Consider the following 8,174-nt stretch of genomic DNA (forward strand, 5'->3'; position numbering starts at 1 on the left):
TTTAAGCATTTGTTGAGTATAGTTTATAATATTTTGACTTCTAAATTGTAAGAAATATTTGTCTTTATGTTAATTTTTAACAAAATATAGTAAATGCATTTTTAAGTAACATTCCCATACTTATTAAAACATTTCTACCCCATTAATGAATAGGCAAATTAAAGAGCATATTAAAGCTGGAAAATTCCAGTGTAGCTTTCATTATTTTCCTATATTATTAAGGGAAATCTACACCTTTGTCTCACAGTGTACCCATGCCAGAGTAAGTTGCAGTCTTGAACCATTGCGCGGCCTCCTTACCTGTGGGCTGTGAGCACTGAAGGGGCTTGTACAGTGTAAAAAAAAAAAAAAAAAGAAAAGAAAATCTACACCTGTGTTAGGTAAATTTACTTTGCTTTAAGCTTTGCAGCTGCAGCAAGCAGCCTGAAGTTTGAAGCAGGTTAGCCAAAATTAGCAAGTCTTTAGGATCCACATTCTATTTTATTTAAATTTAAATGAGCGTGCTATACTTGTTTCAATTAAAATTAAAAATTTGTAGGGATGATATCATTTTATTTTTTCAATATTAAAGTTGGTATTTTCAATTTTTTGCATGCAAGTACTTAAAATATCACATTTAGACAACATTAAACAAAGATTAAACACAAACAAGGATTGGACAAGATAGACAAATCAGAGAGAAACCTGGGATTTTAGAGATTAGAATGTGGCCTGCTTGATTTTTTTTAAATTTTTTATTTATTTATTCATTTTAGAGAGGAGAGGGAGAGACAGAAAAAGAGAGAGAGAGAGAGGACAGAGAGGGGGGGGAGGAGCTGGAAGCATCAACTCCCATATGTGCCTTGACCAGGCAAGCCCAGGGTTTTGAACTGGCGACCTCAGCATTTCCAGGTCGACGCTTTATCCACTGCACCACCACAGGTCAGCCCCCCCCCCCCACCTGCTTGATTTTTATGCAGGGCTATTATGATAGGAATAAAAGGATAGAAACTAAACAGAACTCTCTTGAAAAGGTTTGAGAATGGCCGTTTATGAGATTCTGTTTAGTCATATTTAAACAGGCGTTTCCTTCGCTTTCATTTTAGACATAGAACAGTAAAGAAATAAAATGAGTTTAAAGAAAGAGAATGATTGAAAAAATTTGTAATTTTCCCAAATTTTTAAGTATTTCTATTTATTAAAGGAAATCAGATAACTTTTAAAAAGAATTTTAGTCTTCTACTTATTCATAAATTTTAATAGCTGCTACAACCAGCAGCCGAAATCCCCCCATTTCAATCCCCGCTGAAAGGCAGGTTTAGCTTATCTGAGAGGGGAATACTTTCCCGCTCCTCTCCTGGGGCTGGGGCTCCCGGGCAGAGCCGAACCTCGCTGGCACAAAGGTCAGCCTGCAGGAGAGTCACCACCCTTGCGGCCACAGGGATTTGGGGCCCCCGGCCTTGGAGGTGCTTCCTCTGCTGCTGCGCCTCGAGCTCTCAGGAGCTGCACATTCCAGCAAAGGAGGCTGTGCTGTGCACCTGGCCTGCGCCACCTGTGAGACATGTCCTGTCTGCCACCCGCGTGCATCCGCGGGACATGCTTCGCCGCCCACGTGAGTGGCCGCCTGCGCGTCCAGGAGGGGACCATGGCCGGGCCACACTGGCGGCCGCTCGGACTCAAGGCGGTGGCTGCCATGGCTTCTCGCGCTTGCGCTACCGGAAACTTGGTGGCATCTGGAGCCTTGTATTTGGGGCGCGCCTTCCCCGCCGCACAGCTTTTGTATGTGGATTCCAAGCACTGGCTAGAGCTCTCTCCCGCACCTTTTGTGTCTTTTTCGCCCCGCTGACCTGGGAAGCCACCGCTTCTGCCTCCGCTGTCACCTGCTCGCTTCACCTCGGAGGCACGGGGCAGGGCAAGCTGTGAGGCCAGCATGAACCCTAGTCTGCGGGCGGCCTTGTCCCTGCCGCTTTACCGGCTCTCGGCTCATCGCCTCTGCCTGGGGAGGCCAGACTTCTGCTCTTTGGAGCTGAGATTTCCAAGGGCCTGAGACAAAGACTTTGGGAACAGAGGGCTGCGGAGCCGCAAAGTTTAAAATGGCCATAGCCGTGATATTCCCATCTTTCGAGTTACTCTCAGATTCCAAGCTTTCACATTGACATTCCTCTGTTTTTACTTCATTCTGATCAAACAAGTTATTCTCAAATAAAAACATTTGTACAAAAAGAAAAAGGTTCCTCACTTTTGAACCTAGTACTACCATAGTTAGTTATTTACTCCCTAATTATTTCTATACTCTCCCCCCACACTGTACTTAAAAGCTTCACTCTCTAAAAGCTTTAACTTTGTGTGCTCACTTCTGGGGGAGTTCCATCACCTCTCCACTTTCCCTTTTTCGATGGCCCCACGTTGGGCTCCAATTGTCGTGGTCCAGCCACGACAAGTCTGTTATGGGGTCCTTGAATGGGGAAAAGTATGGAATTCAATAAATGATAGAGAATTAAAGATATATATATATATAAAGATGGGTTCGGGAGGACCACACGGCGAACAGTCTCTACTGTTCCTGAGCCAATGCAATGGCAGCCCCCAGAAGCGCATCCATCTTTATTCAGGGGAAAAAAAAGTGGTTCAATTGTTTCCAAGACAACTCAAAGACAACCCCCACCATACCATTTAGATTTAACTTTACATCAATAAGAAACTGGCTTCTAGCCTCCTCTGAGAACATGGGTGGGACAAGCAATAATCAGGTATAGCTCTTTGTTAACTGGGCAGGTGAGGTGGGTGGTTAGACCCAGCACCTCTGTCCTCTAAATAGATATAAAAACACCTTGTTTATATTTCAGTCCCCAACACCCAAACTTTGGCATGTTGGGCTGACACTCTAATCAACTGAGCCACTCGGCCAGGGCAACCAGATTTATCTTTATTCACAACAGATTCATTAAAATAAATTTAAGCAACACCAAGAGTATTAATAATTTCTTTATATGGAGTATATATCCCCTTTGGAATATGTATGCAACAGGAGTTCCAGCTTGAATTTAAGTAAGTATGTCTGGCCAATTTATAAAAAACAAAACAAAACACTCCACCTGACCAGGCGGTGGCGCAGTGGATAGTGAGTAGCCCTGAGGAGCCACTGCGCCACCTCACCCGCAGGTGTAAAGTACCAAAAGCTACAGAATCAATATTAATATTTTAAGAGGCTTAAAGAACATTTTATTAATTTGGGTTAAGGTGTGCAGAGAAATTTTGTGAATAATCTCTGTACTGTGTGATTGGCATAAAACCAGGATGGCCCTTGGCATTGTATTATAAATGCAAAGGGAAGGAAAACATGGATTCCCTGACATTCCACCATACCTGTGGGGAAGGGGGTGGAGTGGCTGGCCAGGTGCAGGAAGAAGAAATCCATAATAAACATTTTCTTATAGTGATGAGCCATTTGCAGGCATTTGTCCCCATGGAAACTCCCTCTCCCATATGAATGCATATAGTTAATGTGTGTGACTCTGGACAGGGAGATGGCAGATGGACATTGAAAGATATAGGAATGTCTTTTAATATGTAAAGAGACATCTTTCTATCATTGTGTTGACTTGTAAATTTTGTTTTCTCCAAAATGATGTATGGCTTACAAATTGAACATGGTCCTATCATGTTAAAGGGCATATGACTATAACCAATAGTGGTAAAGGGCACCTAATTGCAATTTTTGCTTCTATACTTCCCGTTTGCAAAACTATAAAAACTAAGTAGAACAAAGGGCCAGAGCGCTCTCCCTCAGATTTCTGTCAGAGTTGCCGCCGCTTGGCCAAGCTAGACAATAAAGCTTTGGTGTGTAATCGATGGATTTTGTTCGTGTCTTCAATGTTTCGAGTCCCTCCAGATTAGGCTTAACAGATAGAGCGTCGGACTGGGATGCAAAAGACCCAGGTTCGAGATCTGGAGGTCGCCAGCTTGAGCATGGGCTCATCTGGTTTGAGCAAAAGCTCACCAGCTTGAGCCCAAGGTTGCTGGCTTGAGCAAGGGGTTACTCCATCTGCTGAAGGCACGCGGTCAAGGCACATATGAGAAAGCAATCAATGAACAACTAAGGTGTTGCAACGCACAACAAAAAACTAATGATTGATGCTTATCATCTCTCCGTTCCTGTCTTTCTGTCCCTGTCTATCCTTCTCTCTGTCTCTGAAAAACAAAAACAAAAACAAAAAAACAAAAAACCACCAGCGGCCTGCTTTGATGTGGTCTGAGAAGCATCGTGATACAGAACTCACCTTAAAAGAAGGAAAGAACTAGACAATAAGAAACTTAGACTTTATAAGAGAGGGACAATTCTGAGTTTAACTGGGTGGTTGTCACTTTGATTTAGCACCAGGCCTAAACACTACTGGAATTATACCTGAGTACCATAGAGAGACAGCAGGGTTGTCAGAAATAAAAACCAAAAGCAGCTTTATTTTAAAGTATGATGCTGATCTATCAATCTACACGTCTGTTATTATGCTAGTACCAGGCTGTTTTGATTACAATGGCCTTGTGGTTTGATATCAGGATTGTGATAGCTCCAACTTTGTTCTTTCTCAAGATTGCTGAGGCAATTTGGGGTCTTTTTTGGTTCCATATAAATTTTTGGAATATTTGTTCTAGATCGGTAAAATATGCCATTGGTGTTTTAATGGGAATTGCATTAAATCTATAGATTGATTTAAGGAGGAAATTTTACCTTTTGTGACAGCATGGATGGACCTGGAGATTATTAGGCTAAGTGAAATAAGTCAGGCAGAGAAAGACAAATACCATATGATCTCACTTACATGTGGAATCTAATGAACGAAATAAACTAACAAACAAAATAGAAAGAGAGGCATGGGTACAGGGAACAGACTGACATCTGTCAGAGCGAAGGGAGGTAGGGGGATTTGATGAAAAAAGGTGGAGGGATGAGTAAAAAATACATATTTATAACACACAGACACAAATAACAGTGTAGTGATAGTCAGAGGGAAGGGGTTGGGGGTGAGTAGAGGTGGGCAAAGGGGGAAATAGGGACCAAAGGGGACTTTGCGTGGGGTGATGGGCCCATGATACAGTGTGCGGATGGTATTTTATTAAGTTGTACATTTGAAACCACTGTGGTTTTGTGAGCCAAGGCCATCCAAAAATTAATTAATCAATAATAATAATAATAATAACATGATGCTGAGGCAGGGGCAGAACTGGCTGACTGTACTATGGCAAAAGAAGAATGAAACATTTTTCCTACTTGCCAACACAACGCTCGGAAGCTTTAAGCCTTTGATATAAAAGGCTTTGTTGACTCCATTACAGCAAAAGACAGTGAAACCCACTGACATGTGACATGTTGTAGTTGCACAATAAGTGATGACACAACAGGAAATGCAACCAGCAGACAGACGTCTCTAAAAGTGCATGCAGTGTAGCTCCAGGGCCTTACAGAAGTATTCAATACTTGAGGAGTACAGGCAATCTTCCCGCAAAAGGTTACCATGGAGGGGAGGGGAGGGGCCTGTGGAATGTGGGTTTTTATCATTAATGTGACTTTGTTACTACTCTCAAGCTATAGAACCTTGGAGAAATATATATTAAATAAAGTCCTGAGTTCTGTACTGAGACAAGTAAGAAATGTTTTAGATGAAATTAAAGAACAACATGATTTTGTGTACTTTTCTTTATATCAAAACTGGATAGTTGGATGAAAAATATATCTAGATCACAATCTGACCACAAGTAATATATGTTTTGTGTTTTAACTGAATAAATCCAAGATGTCAGTGGGTGACCTAGCATCTCCAAAAAACTTGTGAAGCAAATTAATTACAGAATGTATGGCTGCAAACACATTTTTCTGAGTTCTTCTGGTTTCATGTTTTTTACTCCCAAATCTTGTTAACTTCTAATACACTTATGATGTGGATTTCTTCTTAATGCAAAACAGATTTTAATATTCTTGTTTTTGGCAAGATTTTACACAAACATGTTACTTCCAGAAAGTGACTTAGGAAGAAATGTTAATAGAAACACCTTTGTAGTATTCATAGGTTTTTAGTTTTTTAAAACATGTGATCAGATTTTAAAAAATCCTATAATAGCTAAAATTAGCACATTAAGGAACTAAACTTTTATCTTTTGCAGTAAATAAACATAGGGAAATGCAAAGAAGATAAATATTAATTTAAAGTTTTAATGTTTATTGATTTTTTGAATTACAAATAATATTGTTCTAATTGTAGAATATTTAGAAAAAGTTGAGCCTGACCAGGTGGTGATGCAGTGGATAGAGGATCTGTCAGGGATGCAGAGAATCCAGGTTCGAAACCTCCGAGGTCACCGGCTTGCGTGCAGGCTCACCAGCTTGAGCACAGGGTTGATGACTTGAGTGTAGGATCATAAACATGACATTATGGTCACTGGCTTGAGGCCAAAGGTTACTGGCTTGAAGCCCAAGATTGCTGGCTTCAGCAAGGGGTCACTCACTCTGCTGTAAGCCCTCCCCCCACTTAAAGGCATATATGAGAAAGCAATCAATGAACAACCAAGGAGCCGCAACGAAGAATTGATGCTTCTCATCTCTCTCCCTTCCTGTCTGTCTGTCCCTCTCTCTGTCTCTCTCTGTCTCTGTCACCAAAAAAAAAAAGAAAAAGTTGAAATATATTACAAAAATAAACCATAAGCCCCATAATTCAAGTGTTGGAGACAACCCTTTTTATAATTTGGAGGTGTTTCTTTTTGTATTTTTCTATACATATTACATATCTATATTGTGAAACAAGATCAAAATACTGTATAATAGTTCAATATCCTGTTATATTTTCACCAACTATTTTTTCATAGCTTTTGTTTCTGTAGTCAATTGGAAGGTGTAATTACATTTTTTTCTATTTATGATTTCCTTTTGCTATTAAAAGCAGTTTGAAATACTTTGATCTCTACTTATCAAGGTAAAGAATGTTACTGTACCTATTGATTATCATCAGTGTAAAATGACAAAAATTTCAGGCTTTCATTGTCTTTCCTCACTTTACAATTTTGAATGATGTAATCTGGAAGTTAGATCTAAATTATTATTGTTATTTTATATTATTAACTTGTCTTTGGAGACTTATTTTTGAAATTTGCTTTTTCCTATAATCATACATGTTAATGACAGCTTTAAGACATTACTCTAGGTTTAACCATTAGGTTTCCACTGCTTTCTACTCCCTCTTTTTCTTATGGAGTCCTCATTTTTGAGTTCTTTATCTTGGTCATCCCTCGGCTGGATGGATTAGATCCCTAAACTGCAAGGGCAGTACTTTCTGGAGAATGCTGGTCTTTCCTACAAATGACCTCTTGACTAAGTGCATGATTTTTTTCCCTCCCCAGCTTGAAAGTCAGGCTTCATTTAGGGTTGCTGCTTGGTTCTTTGGAGATTTTTTCCCTTTGGGACAGTGTTTCTCAACCCTGGCTGCACATTCAACTCACTGGGGAGACTTTTAAAAATGTCACTGCCCAGGCTCCATCCGAGAATAATTGAATCAGAATGTCTGAGGATGGAGCCCAGACACTACTATTTTTGAAAGGCTCACTCAGTCACTTTAATGCATAGCTGGGGTTGAGAACCACTGCTTAAGAAATAAGCTGATGTTTCTTGCCCAGATACTTGTAAGGTTTTTTTCCTTCTTAAATCTTGAATTAGTCAATGGAATAATATATCTAGGAGTCCATGTGTCTTCATTGCTTCCTAGTAACTTGTAATTCTATAAACTCATGATTTCCCTCCAGTTATTCCTTTGAATATGGCATCTACAATAATTTTCTCTTTCTAGGATTCTTAGGGCATACTGATTTGATTTCCTGGATCTCTCCTTCATATTTTCCTTATTTTCGTTCATCACTTTATCACTTTATCCTTGTGATGTCAGAGTGAATTTCTTATTTATATTCTTATTCATTAATTCTGTTTTTGATGGGAGTCAATCTGCTGTTTATTGCCTTTGACAACGTTTGTAATTCTGTGGTTATATTTCTCATTTCCATATAAACTGTGTTGTCCAATTTTAGCAAGAACTCTAAAGTGATTTTTAAAAATCAGTTTACACTCCCACCCATAAATTTCTGAGTTCTAGTTGCTCTATATCTTTATCAACACTTGGCATTGTTAGTTATTTGCCTTTTCCTGTGGCTGATAC

General features: G+C 39.8%; 1 non-coding gene across 1 annotated transcript; it reads left to right on the forward strand.

Moving 5' to 3' along the window:
- The first annotated feature begins 201 nt into the window (after positions 1-201).
- On the forward strand, positions 202-336 carry LOC136312396 (small nucleolar RNA SNORA42/SNORA80 family). The gene has a single exon (XR_010726985.1). It is a non-coding gene; the product is annotated as a small nucleolar RNA SNORA42/SNORA80 family (small nucleolar RNA).
- Positions 337-8,174: the final 7,838 nt, after the last annotated feature.

This window comes from Saccopteryx bilineata, chromosome 8 (assembly GCF_036850765.1).
Source record: "Saccopteryx bilineata isolate mSacBil1 chromosome 8, mSacBil1_pri_phased_curated, whole genome shotgun sequence".
NCBI lineage: Eukaryota > Metazoa > Chordata > Mammalia > Chiroptera > Emballonuridae > Saccopteryx > Saccopteryx bilineata.